Raw genomic sequence first — 13,963 nt, forward strand, 5'->3', positions numbered from 1 at the left:
ATCAGTCAGATGGTTTTCCGTATTTGTCTGGTATGCTTGTGATTCCGCAGGATGAAGAGTTGCGAGATGAGATCTTGTCTCAGGCACATCGCACTAAGTTGAGTGTTCATCCGGGAAGCAACAAGATGTACAAGGATCTACGTACTCGATTTTGGTGGAAGGGAATGAAACGCAGTGTTTATCAGTATGTTTCGAGATGTTTGGTGTGTCAGCAGAGCAAGGCAGAACACCGACGACCTGGAGGTTTGCTTCACAGTCTGCCTATTCCTGAGTGGAAATGGGAGTTTATCACGATGGATTTTGTGACCCATTTGTCGATGTCCTCAAGGAATTGTGATGCTATTTGGGTTGTTGTAGACCGACTCATCAAGGCAGCGCATTTCATTGCCTATAGCCGAGAGTACACTGTAGATCGCATGGCTCGTTTGTATATTCAGGAGATCGTTCGACTTCATGGAGTGCCTGTGAGCATTGTCAGCGATCGAGACCCCAGGTTCACTTCTAGATTCTGGGGGAGTGTTCAGCGTGCGATGGGCACTACTGACAGTTTGAGTACTGCCTATCACCCGAAGACAGATGGTCAGTCAGAGCGCACTATCCGTACTTTGGAGGATATGCTTCGAGCTTCCACTATGGACTTTGGTACAGCCTAGCAGGATCATTTGCCGTTGATCGAGTTCGCGTATAACAACAGCTATTATACTAGTATTGGGATGACACCTTTTGAGGTGTTGTACGGGCGACGTTGTCGTACTCCACTCTTCTGGGAAGAAGTGGGGGAGAGACAGGCTGAGGGACCGGATTTTATCCAGCAGGCAGTAGACAATGTTAATCAGATCAAGAAACGGATTAAGACTGCACAGGATCGTCAGACCAGCTATGCTAACACTAAGCGTAGGCATCTACAGTTTGATGTTGGGGAGAAAGTGTTTCTGAGAGTGTCACCTTTCCGCAAGATTCTCAGATTTGGACTCAAGGGCAAGTTGTCTCCCAGGTTTATCGGTCCGTTTAAAATCTTAGAGAGCATTGACAATTTTGGCTTATCGTTTGGCTTTGCCACCGTATTTGTCCAGTATTCACGACGTGTTCCACGTATCTCTGTTGCGACGGTATGTGGCGGATGAGTCTCATATTCTGCTGCGGTCTGAGGTTCAGGTGGATAAGAATTTGACTTATGTGGAGAAACCTATTCGTATCCTGGATCATAAGGATAAGGTCTTGCGAAACAAAGTCATTCCTCTGGTTTTAGTTCAGTGGCAGCGTAGAGGCGCTGAGGAAGCTACGTGGGAGCTCGAAAGCAGGATGCGTAAAGAACATCCTGAGTTGTTTTGATTTCATTTTTTTGAGTTGTATTCAGTTGTAAACTCTGTAATCATTCAGTTGAATAAAGAATGTTTCTGCTTGTTGTGTTACATTCAGTACTTAAGATCTGTTTTCGAGGACGAAATATCTTAAGTGGGGGAGAATGTAGTAACCCGTAACCAAATGAGGTAATTAAGGGATTAAGCAACACTAATCAAGCGTTTTGAACTGATTAAGATCGAAAGCTCCGAAGGTAGAATCGGAAGCTCCGAAGGAGATCAGAAGCTCCGAAGGAGATCGGAAGCTCCGATGTGCGATCGAAAGCTCCGATCGATTTACGTCAGCCATGACGTGTGGTTGATCGGAAGCTCCAAACAGGATCGGACGTTCCGATCACCCCTATCCGATGTCAACAAGTGAGATTTTGACACGTGGCAGATAAGGATGTTCGAAAGCTCCGATGGCAGGATCGGAGGTTCCGATCGAGGATCGGAGGTTCCGATCGTTGTCTATAAATAGAAGGCCGAGGGTTCATTTCCAATTGCCAATTCCTAGTTTTCCCTCTCCTTTTAGTCTTATTTGAGTTGTTCTAGCCTTCCTAGGCTTGACCCGGAGGTCGGCGAGACATTCGGGAGTCGCAGCGCAGTTGTGCCCAAGTTCTGGAGGCATCGACATCAAAGGGCTAACGACGGACGAAAGTATAGCTTTTGCTTCCTAAAAATATTTAGGAGTATGCAATAGCTTAGTTAAAGCTTTTAGAGCACTTTAATGATATTAGTATCATTTGGCAGTGCAGTGCGGATTATAGGCGTGGACCTAGAGATGATAGCTTTTGCCTAGTATTTGAGGTACGAAAGTACTGTTCGAGATATCCTGACTGAGTATGCATGTATTATGTGACTGCATGATTTATATGCCATGATTTTATGCTGCATACATTTTGCATCTTGCCACTATCTCCTTCGAGATGTCTGTTAGTAGGGTTGTACCCTATCCTGTTAGTGGATGGACTTCCATCGATTTGGGTCCGGCGTATCCACGATTATCTCGGTATGTGAGCCACCTCCTGAAGCGACGGCACAACGTGCTACATACCAGGGCCCGGTCTGTCTCTGTTATCTGATCCTTGACTTCGAGTCTGTAGGGAGTTCACTTTGCATGCATGTATACTCATACTCTCATGCTGAGCGTTTATGCTCACGTCTCGTACTCTGTGTTTCTGGACATCCTATTCCATGGGGCAGGTTTGCGTTTGGACGATGCGGGTGGATCCAAGAGAGGCTAGTCAGTGGTTGGTCAGCTGGAGTTCCGCCTAGGTTTTTATTCTGTTGTTATTGGGTTGATATATCTATTCGATCTGGTTGTATTTTATTTGGATATTTACAGATTTCTTTCCTTGGAATTGTATAATGTTTATGGTTTCTGCAGTTGATTCTGATTTTTGTTTAATTAAGTTAATTGCATGCCTAAATGTCTGTTAGTAGGTGATTCCGGTGAGGGTCACTACATTGGATCTCTGACTCGATCTACAAGCAAATCCCTTGAAAAAATCCCACGAACTATCTTTAGTTACTTTTGCGGTCGTCACGAGCACACTTTAAACCCTTAGAGATTTCTGGCGATGCCCCAAGAATTACCAGAGAGAATATTTAATTGTGTATTGTGTGTTGTGAATTCATTCAACTTCGTCTATCTACCAACTGGAGGCTACCTATATTTATAGAACACTTAGTATGGTCTGACTAGAATTCTACTTTACCTCAAACTATTGATGCACTTTGATATATCAAATATTCTATATCAAATAATATATTATGGGATAATAATATTGATATATCTAATCTTTTGAATATAGTATATCTAAAATACCAAATATATAAAAAATCACAATAATATCCAAAGTAAGTTATGAATATGAAACTCGTAATAATTAAGAGGGGATATTTGGAAAAATAGACTCGTAAGAAGAAAGAGTAACTTTTACTCTTGAGTAATCGCACAATTATGACTGCCAATATTCATTTATAGTTCGTTGAATTGGGCCAAAGACTGCAAATCATACGTCTCATTGATTCATAATCCAAATCATATTGGAGCCTTTTTGTAAGTTAAAAATCGCACATTCTCTCTGTATTTCTTACCCAAAAGTGTGCAACTTTTGGCTTGGATCCGACAAGGCATGAACTGTGAAGTTGACAGATTATAATTCTACCACCTTTTCACTTGATAGGCTGATCAAGGGCGTTTCTTGAACTCTGTCTCATGAGAATTCTAGTTAGTCCATGGATTCTTTTGATGTTTTTGTTCGGAATTCTGTCGGTCTCTCGGGTTTTTGGTCATTGTTTGAACGATCAAAGATCATTGCTGTTGCAGCTGAATAGCAGCCTTGTTTACAGCTCCGGATTTTCAAGTGGGCTGGTGAAGTACTGGAACCAGAATGTAGACTGCTGCAAATGGGACGGGGTAGCTTGTGATAGCATAGGACACGTTGTGAGTTTAGATCTGCATAACCAGTCGATTTCAGGTGGGATCGAGGAGGATTCGAGTCTTTTCAGATTTAACTATCTTGAAAAGCTGAACTTGGCATTCAACAGGTTCAGCAACAGTGACATTCCAAAGGGGCTTCAGAATCTTACCAATTTGGCATTCCTCAATCTGTCAAATGCTGGTTTTGGTGGGCAGATTCCCATCGGACTATCCACATTAAGGAGCTTGGTCAGTCTTGATCTCTCCACCCTTTTCCCAGACCTTTCCAATCCCCTGACGCTCGAGAATCCAAATTTCATGATGCTTGTCCAAAACCTCACTTCTCTCGTGGAACTAACTCAATCTCGATGGTGTTAAAATTTCAGATTCTCCTAGAGATTGGCCCCAAACTATATCTTCTTCGTCTTTACCCAATTTAAGAAATTTAAGCTTGCGGAATTGTGGTCTATCAGGTCCATTGGATTCTCTTTCACAGCTTCGTTCTCTTTCAGTTCTACGCCTAGACAGAAATAACCTGTCATCAATAGTTCCAGCTTCTTTCACAAATTTCTCAAATTTGACTACCTTGATTCTCAGCTCTTGCTCTTTACGTGGTTTCTTTCCAGAGACGATCTTCCAGTTCTCCACACTGCAGAATCTTGATCTATCAAACAATATGGTTCTGCAAGGTACCATACCCCAGTTTCATCGTGTTGGATCTTTCAGGACTATAATGCTCAGCTACACTGGTTTCTCGGGTTTATTACCAGATTCCATTGGCAATCTTAGAATGTTGTCCATGTTAATCTTGTCTAATTGCAGTTTCACTGGACCAATTCCATCCACAATAACCAACTTAACAGAGTTGGTTGATGTGGATTTCTCAGTCAATGCATTCACCGGTTCAATCCCAACATTCCAAATGTCCAAGAAACTTAATTACATAGACCTCAGTTATAACAAACTCATGGGATCGATTTCTTCCGAGCATTTTGAAGGTCTCACTAATCTCACATTTATAAATCTGGGTTTTAATTCACTCAGTGGGAGCATTCCCTCGTCTCTCTTCAGTCTTCCTTCACTGCAGAAACTTCAGCTCTCTAACAACTTTTGCATTTGTTTTAATACCTAGTTGGATTTGGAAACTTGGAAGTGGACAGCTTTTGCATTTGAATCTTTCTTGCAATTTTCTGGTTGGATTACAACGGCCATACATTAAGCCTAGTTCACTTTCCATGCTAGACTTGCACTTAAACCAACTCCACGGTGACTTTCCAAAATTCCCAGAATCAGCAGTGTATGTCGATTATTCCAGTAATAGCTTTCAAGAACCCATTCCACATGATACTGGGAATTTCATTCCCTATCTTTTTGTTTTTATCTCTGGCAAATAGCAGCCATACCGGAACAATTCCTGCATCCCTTTGTGATGCAAATTACCTTGAAGTTCTTGACCTTTCTGGCAACTCATTGAGTGGTAGTATACCACACTGTCTATTAAGAAATAAAGAGAGACTTGGGGTATTGAATCTCAGTAAAAACAACATCAGCGGTGACATTCCGGACAATTTTTCCATTAGTTGCGGCCTACAAACTTAGTAGGAACAATTTGGAAGGGAAAATCCCTATATCCTTGGCCTATTGCAAATCTTTAGAAGTCATGAATGTCGAAAGTAACAAGATTTATGATGGTTTCCCATGCATGCTACAAACTTTATCCAGGTTGCGCGTTCTTGTCTTGCGCTCCAACAGATTTCACGGAGGCATCACATGTCCTGAGGCCAATCAAAGCTGGCTAAATCTTCAAATCATCGATATAGCCTCAAACAACTTCGTCGGGTATCTGAATTCGTCCTGCTTCTCAAGTTGGAGAAGAATGATGCAGGAATTTATACTACCAGGACACAGTGACAGTAACCATCAAAGGACTAGAGTTGGAGCTCGTCAAGATATTGACCATCTTCACATCGATTGAATTTTGACCCAAAGATTTAGGACAGCTCAGATCACTTTACGTTCTGAATTTATCGCACAATAGTCTCATAGGAACAATTCCAAAATCTATGGGGAACTTTAAAGGTCCTTGGATCACTTGACCTTTCAAGTAACCAGCTAACAGGGATGATACCAGAGGATCTAGCAAGTCTCACATTCCTGAATTTGTCCTACAATAAACTATTTGGAAGAATCCCTTCAGATCGTCAATTGCAAACATTTACTGAAGCAAGCTACGAAGGAAACGCAAGCCTATGTGGGTTCCCTTTGAACATAACCTGTGAGGTTTCCCCAACAGTAGCAGAGGAGGTATTAAGCAGTTCAGTTATAACAGAAATTCTTGCATTCTGCATACAATGGAGGAGCAGATGGAACAAAGGAGTGGAACGTTTTCTAAAGCTGATGTTTCCAAAATAGTGAATCTGTTTTTCAAGTCATCGGTTGCTAATGTATGTGCAAATTTTATGTTTTTAGAGAGAATTCATGTACGCCTGAATATTGATTTTTGTTGATATGGTACAAACATAAAATAATTATCCATGGAGCAAACATAAAGGTTTCTTTTCCAAAATCAAAATATAAAATTGGAGGTGTAAGTCCATCAGATCCAACAGGTAATTAATTTGTGGGTGATGCTACGTGTACACGGAGGGTTACACGTTGCACTTAAAATTACATAAATATTTTTAATGTATTTTGGAAAGATTTTTTTCGAATCAAGTGGAGGGATAATTTTGTAATTTAATGTGTAGTGTGTAACCCAATGTGTAAATCAATATATACATCTAGCATTTCCCTTAATTTGGTTCAGTTCATTGGAGGGAAGTGGTTCTCTCTTGTTTTTTTTTTTTTTTTTTGTCCATAAAATAAATTTCATATACCAAAAATATAAATACAGATACATCAAGCAACCATAAAATGATCTAGGTTAATTCAAAAAAAATAAAATAAAATGATCTAGGTGAGTGTCCCACTCACGCAGAATCTCACTGATGATAAAGACTCCAGGCGGGGCGAGGCGACATGTTCATTTCGGTCATCTAAAAGGACGTATTATTTTATTTGTTCTTCCTTCGTTTAGAAATGATCATCCAAATCACGGAGTGATGTGATCGATGGAGTGATATAAGAAATAGGGTCTCGTCTCCCAAATTAATAGTTATTTTTTTTAACATGATTTCTCTTTGAATCATTTTAAATTAAGAATGTCTTAATATTTTTATCATTTTTTTTGGGAATTATGTGACTAGATAGATATTTAGAGCCGAAAGCTTGAAATACTTTCTCAACTCATATTTCATGTTAAATATCTTCAATAATATTAAAATTATTTTCTTTATTCACTTTGTTCATGTTGGAAAAATGAGTTGTGTACTCATTTAGAGTCGATAAATAATTCAAACAAATTGTGTAACGAAAAAACTCTATATCGCGAGTAGAATTCGTAAGAAATTATTTCTTGATTACTAAATAGGATGAATGAGAAATTAATTTATTAGTTGGAATTTTATCGGTTGAAAATATTAATGAAAAGTGAAATACGTATATATAATGTGATATATTATAATATGATATTATATATATATATATATAAAATTTTGCTATGTTGCCTACTTCCCGTGCCCACCTCCATACCCACCTATGAGGTGGCAATCATCCCATATATATATATATATATATATATATATATATATATATATATATATATATATTATAATATGTAATCACTCGGCCACAATTTGATATATGCCACACGGCCATTCCGTGTGGTTTAGTTGAAATGGTGCACCACTTCATGTGAAGTGGTGTGTGCTCTATTAGTGAAAGGTTGTGTTTTTTCATCAAGGCTTTTCAACATTTATAAATAGGTTCCTTCATTTGCATTTGAAAGATATATTAATTCCTTGAAATATCTCACCTAATCGTGAAAAGATTTGAACTAAATATTTTTGCCTTCTAGACAAAGATATGCTAGGTTTAAATATTCTATGTTATTATCGAAAATACATGAAAAGATATTTACCTAGATTAATTATTATCTTGATAAGGAATTATTGTGTATTATTGTTATCAAATATTATCAAGATATTATTAATTATATTTAAAAGAGTCTTATTTCTAACAAAGTCTTATTTCCTTATTTGTAGGACTCTAAAAGAAAATCCTTTCAATGCTTGGACTCTCATCTATAAATAAAGGATTCTGCGCACAAACAATACGTGCACTTCAGATGAGAATTCAGAGAGCTTGCAAACAAAATCACATTGAAGAATTCGAAGATTATGAAGAAACTTTGTAGCCATCGTTGTTGTTGTCTTCGTGCTGCCGTTTGTGTTGAAGACATCGGAGACAACACTGTGGGAACAGTGTTGATCGAAGATATTTTTTGTTTCTTCAAATTTAGGCTACGAAAGTTGCATCTGATTTGTTTTATACTCTGATTATTTAGTATGCAAGTTTGATTTCTCAACTTGTTGAGAAATTTAGGATTTATTGATTTTTCGTAAAATCACTAGTATTGCTTTGTAAGACTGATTTTACTTTTTTTAGTGATATTTAGCCCTAAGGCACCCGCACTAGTTTTTATACTCGTGCAAAATTAATTTCTTGTGTTATTTATTTTTGTTTATTTTACGTATTTATTTTTTGCTGCACTGTATTGTCTTTGGTGTTGTAATACTGCGGACAACACTGACTCTTACAATTACAATACGTTTTCTGTCAAGTGGCATCAGAGCCAACTCTTGACTTTACTAAAAGAGATTCTAGTTATTTTTGTTTTGTAGGTTTATTATGGACGTGCCGGTTGTTGACGTCAGATTTCGACCACCGGAAGTCAATAATTTAGATTTATGTGAAGATTCAATTTCCTTGATCCCCCAGAAGTTTGAAGAGTATTTGAAGAGAAAAAACAAACAAAAATTTGGACAACAATTTAAGCACCCTAGTTTTCCTGCTCTTGAAAATCTTTTGAGGGTGTCACCTACTCGAGAACCATCTCGACCAAGGTATGTTGTTAATTATGAATCTAATACCAAGAATTTTGATTATGTATAATGCAGGGAATGAAATGGATATGGATACTATGAAATTGAATGTGCAAATCGATTCCACAAAGGTATGACTATGTTCTTAAGTGATGATCACTCTGACAAAGATCAAGAACAGACTGATAAAGAAAATCATACCTCCCTGGCTGCATTGTTGAAAGATAAGAAATTTTTTAAGTCAACCAACTGGGTGTTGCCTCCGGTGTTGCAACACCAGGCCGCAACACCAGTGAAAAATCAGTTTGCTTGAATACATCTACTCTTGGTAATTTTAGTGATCAGGAAGCTGTCAATAATAATATAACTTTAGAATGTGTACATGAACTTTATGAGGAGTGTATATTGATCGGATCAAACTGACAAGTTGAATTCAACTTTTTCTAAAGAAAATTCTGATTTGAAGTCTGTCATGACCAAGCTTGAAGTGATTCTATGCAAGAAAGATTTTGAGTTGTGCAAGGTTAAGGGGGAGCTTGAAAAAGAAACTCTAACACTTGTTAAATTTAATTCTTGTGCATCCAAGCTTGATTCTATACTTATGATGTGTAAAAATGGTAAGACTGGTCCTGAGTTAGAAAACAGAGTGTTTGAAGTTGGAGAATCATAAAAACCCACTATCGCCCTGCCACTCAAGAATTCTACATCAAAAGAGCGTGTTCCTCCTCAAAAGCCAAAGCAATGGAAGCGCCATTTTATGTGTCAGTACTGTTTCAAACCAGATCACATCAGGTCTTTTTGTTTCAAGAATAGGAATGACGGCATGTATTGGAAGTCAAAGCTGATGTTGCCCCCCATGTTGCACAACACCAGGCGCAACACCACCAAAAACAATCCCACAACAAAGAAAATTTGGGTACCAAAGTTTGATTTTCAGTGTTTTGTTGTTTATATTTCCTTGAAAACTAACTTTTCAGGTTACTGGTACTGTTATAGAGGAAGCTCACGCCACATTGCAGGTTCGAAAGAACATCTTATGGAATGTATTGAATAAAAATGTGGTAAAGTGACTTATGGAGATGGTACAAAAGGAATGTTTGTTGGCAAAGGAACACTGAACATGGAAGGACTTCCAAAGCTTCACAACGTGCTACATGTCGAGGGAATAAACTGAAACTTGATATCTATTAGTAAATTGAGTGATGATGATTTTCATGTCAAGTTTGATAAGAATACTTGTAAAGTTTTTGATAATGCTAACATAAGTGTTTTAATAGGTACAAGATCAGCAGAGTACTACCAATTTGGAGAGGAACTTGCCTACAACAACATGAAAGTGGATGATCTTGATTTATGGCACCAAAAGATGTGTCATGTAAATGTAAAAACATTGAAAATTATGTGTAAGTATGAAGCTCTCCAAGGTATGTCTATTTTGAATTCTGAAGTTCCATATATTTGTGGTGCATGCCAAGTAGGTAAGAAAACTCACGTGTTGCATCCCGTGTTACAAGACTTTGGTACAACACGGTGCCTTGAACTTTTGCATTTGGATTTAATGGGTCCATACAAAGTATTCTTTTGTGTGTGTTGATGACTTCTAATGTTTTACATGCATAAGATTCATCAGAGAGAAGTCGGATACTTTTGATGTTTTTAAAAATTTACTCGCAAATATTACTAACCTGCATAACTTGAAGGTTGGAAGGATCAGGACCGATCACGGTAAGGATTTTGAGAACTCTTTATTTTCATATTTTTGTGATAATAAAGGCATATCACATGAGTTTTCTATCCCAAAGACTCCTCAACAAAATGGCATGGCCAAAAGAAAGAATCAAACGTTTCAGGAAATGGCTAGGGTGATGTTGAGCTCAAAGAATATCTCAAAAAGAATTTGGGCAGATGTCGTGGATACATCTTGTCATGTATTGAATCGAGTATACTTAATGAATGGTTCTACTATGACTTTATATGAGACTCTCATGGGAAAGAGGCCAAACCTTAAATACTCTCATGTTTTTTGTTGTATTTGTAATATTTTGAATGAAAGAGATCACCTAGCCAAATTTGATTCCAAAATTGACAAATGTTTGGTTTTTGAATATGCTTCGAATAGTCGTCCATATAGAATGTTTAATTTGAGAACTATAAGAATTATGGAATCTATTAATGTAGTTTTTGATGATTTTGCAGATCTCAAAGGAAAAACTGTTGAGGATGATGTATATGATCTGCTGGAAATTTTTAGTCCATTGAAAGATCCAGGTATTGCCTCTGATGTTGCAACATCAAGTACAACACTGGGACTAATAGTGACTGAACCTGAGGATAGTTGATAACTGTGTTTCATATGCATATTTTCGATGTTTGTTTTTCCTGCATTCATATGTTATTGTTATTGTTTTATTTAGTTTTAGCATGTTTAATTCATTTGTCTGCATAATACTCTTCCTGGTCCATTTTGTAGGGAAATGTGGAAAAATCCAAAATTCGAACAAAATATACTCGCTCGAGCGAGAGGCTATGCTCCCTCGAGCGAGGCCGTGAGAGCAAAAATTTTCCAGAAGTATTCTCGCTCGAGCGAGACCTGTGCTCGTTCGAGCGAGCAAAGGAGTGAACATCGAGACAGACACTTGCTTGCTCGAGTGATAGTCATGCTCGCTCGAGCGAGCGAGGCAAGAAAATTAATTCCCGGATCAGAAAGTGTCTCGCTAAAGCGAGACTTGTGCTCGCTCGAGCGAGCGGAGCACACATACTTTTTAAAAATAGAAACTCTTGCCCGGGAAGGATACCATATTTTGAAGATCCTTGGGCATATAAATATGAATTTATTCATCAGAATAAGGGTTACACAACTTTGTTGAAGGCAAGAGGCGGCCAACATCATCTCTGATTCTACTTTTCTTTTTCTTTTTGATTTTTAGTTTATGTTTTGGATTAAAAACTCTTGTTCTTGAATTATGTTAAACTTTGAGTAGTTTTTTTTTTCGATCAAGGCCACGTGATTGGGCCAGACAATTTATGTAAAAAACTTGGATGTTTATTTGAGAATTTTCAGATTTGATTTGATTTTATTGATTGTCGAATTTATATTTGTCTTGTGAATTACCTGGCCAGTTATTTGCTTGCATGTTAATCGATTCCAAGTCGACAGAGGAGGTTTTGATTTCGATCACTTTGATAATCAACATATTCTATAATCGACTAGAAATAGAATTCGGTTTCAATGTGCGGTTTAGGTGTTTACTGAATTTTTACAGTTATTCATTCATTCAAATTTGATTAGAATTACGAAAGATTAAACCGTCAATATTTGAATAGGTTTGATTGTTCTAGAAATAGTCCTTTGAACAAATTAGGAAAATTCCCGTGAATTAAGATTAAATCTGAGTCTTGAATCAACTACTTGTTACATAAATTTTTTGGTACCTACGTGAATCCTTGATCGAGATTTTCCCAAATTTAATTTTAATTCAAAATCTCTGCCGCGTTTTTACTGAGTTGAATTTCATTTGCAATTAAATTTCTTAGTTTAAAATCTGAAATCGCTCTTATTGATTAGTCTAGATTAAGTAGGAATAATCATATTCTGGTGTTCATATTGATACAGTCTTTGTGGGTTCGACATCTGTACCTTTGTCCACTTTACTATAATTTGATCTGGTACGCTTGCCAGTAGATATTTAATCACACCGATTTAAGCAGTTAAGTTTTTGGCGCCGTTGCCGGGGATCGAACCCGGGTCACCCGCATGACAGGCGGGGATCGAACCCGGGTCAACCAAGCGATGATGATGTTGTTTTGATAAATGCTGGTAAAGACATTTCAAGCAAAATACAGAAGAACCATCCATCATCACATATTATTGAAGATGTTTTTGGAACAATGCAAACTTGAATGAAGGACAAAGTGAACTAATTCGAGGTAATTGGGTCAGTATGCATGAGTTTATGTACTCAAATGAGGTAAGGTTGATTGAATATCATCTTAAAATTGGCTTGAAACGAGGTAAGGTTGAAAAAACCATTTTTTATTCAAAATTCCAAAGGTGAAATACCTGTTTGCCAAATTTTTGTGGATAAAATCATTTTTTGTGCTTCTTCTGATCAAAAGCATGTTGATGATTTTGTTGAATGCATGTCTTCCATCTTTGAATTGAGCATGGTAGTTGAGTTGAGTTATTTTCTTAGTTTTCAAATTAAGAAAATGCATCACGATATTTTCTGTCCCAAAGCAAGTATGTCAAAATTTTGATGAAAAAGTTCTGTAATGAGAACACTAAATGCATGAAAACACCAATGGAATCGATTGAAAAGCTGGGTAAGAATTGTGTTGTGGCCGGTGTTGCAAACACCATGTACCACATCATGATTGAAAATTTTTCTACTTAACTGCAATTCATGTTGATATCATGTTTAGTGTGTGTTTATGTTCTAGGTATCAATCTAATCCTAAGGTCAAGAATTTAAAAAAAAGTAAAACGTATCTTAAGATACACCTTCGACACCTTGGATTTGAGATTGTGGTACACTAGGGAGACAAATACCATTCTTGTTGGTTTGACTGTGTTTTTATGTGCTAGGGTTTTGAATGATAGAAAATGCACTATTGGAGGGTGTTTTTATCTTGGAAATAGAAGTTTTTGTTCAAAACTCTTTTGGATGAACCAAATGGTAGAGGATAATGGATTTGAAAGTGAACCCCCCATTTTTTATTGTGATAATTTGAGTGCGATTGACATTTCAGAAAACCCAGTTCAACACTTTCACACAAAACCCATTGACATTCGACGTCACTTTATTCGAGATTTGGTATAAAAAGGTGTGATCCGAATGGATTTTGTTGGAACTAGTAACTAACTGGCAGTTATATTCACAAAAAATTTAAATTTTGAGAGATTCTTCAATCATGAGAAGTCTCTCAGCATGTGTGCATGATAAACATTTACTGATGTTTTTCTTGGTGTTACAAGACCATAGACAACACCGTTGTTTTTCTTTTCATGCATATTTAGGACTTTAAGGCATTCTGCATTCATTTCGTGATGTGTAGTGTTTTAATCTCTGTTACAGTGATTCGACTAATGCCAAGTTTTTCAGCAAAATTTTTATTGAAAAACACTGGCCCTTGCAAATCAAACTCTGACTAAACCACTAAGTACTTGAGGGATGTACGTGTATTCCATGTTCTTTTCCCATGTGAAAGGTGGT

The 13,963-nt window shown here is 37.3% G+C and overlaps 1 pseudogene; it reads left to right on the plus strand.

Moving 5' to 3' along the window:
* Positions 1–3,564: 3,564 nt before the first annotated feature.
* Positions 3,565–6,180, plus strand: LOC140889611 (receptor-like protein 7; annotated as a pseudogene).
* The last annotated feature ends 7,783 nt before the right edge of the window (positions 6,181–13,963 follow it).

The sequence above is a fragment of the Henckelia pumila genome, chromosome 3, assembly GCF_033568475.1.
Source record: "Henckelia pumila isolate YLH828 chromosome 3, ASM3356847v2, whole genome shotgun sequence".
NCBI lineage: Eukaryota > Viridiplantae > Streptophyta > Magnoliopsida > Lamiales > Gesneriaceae > Henckelia > Henckelia pumila.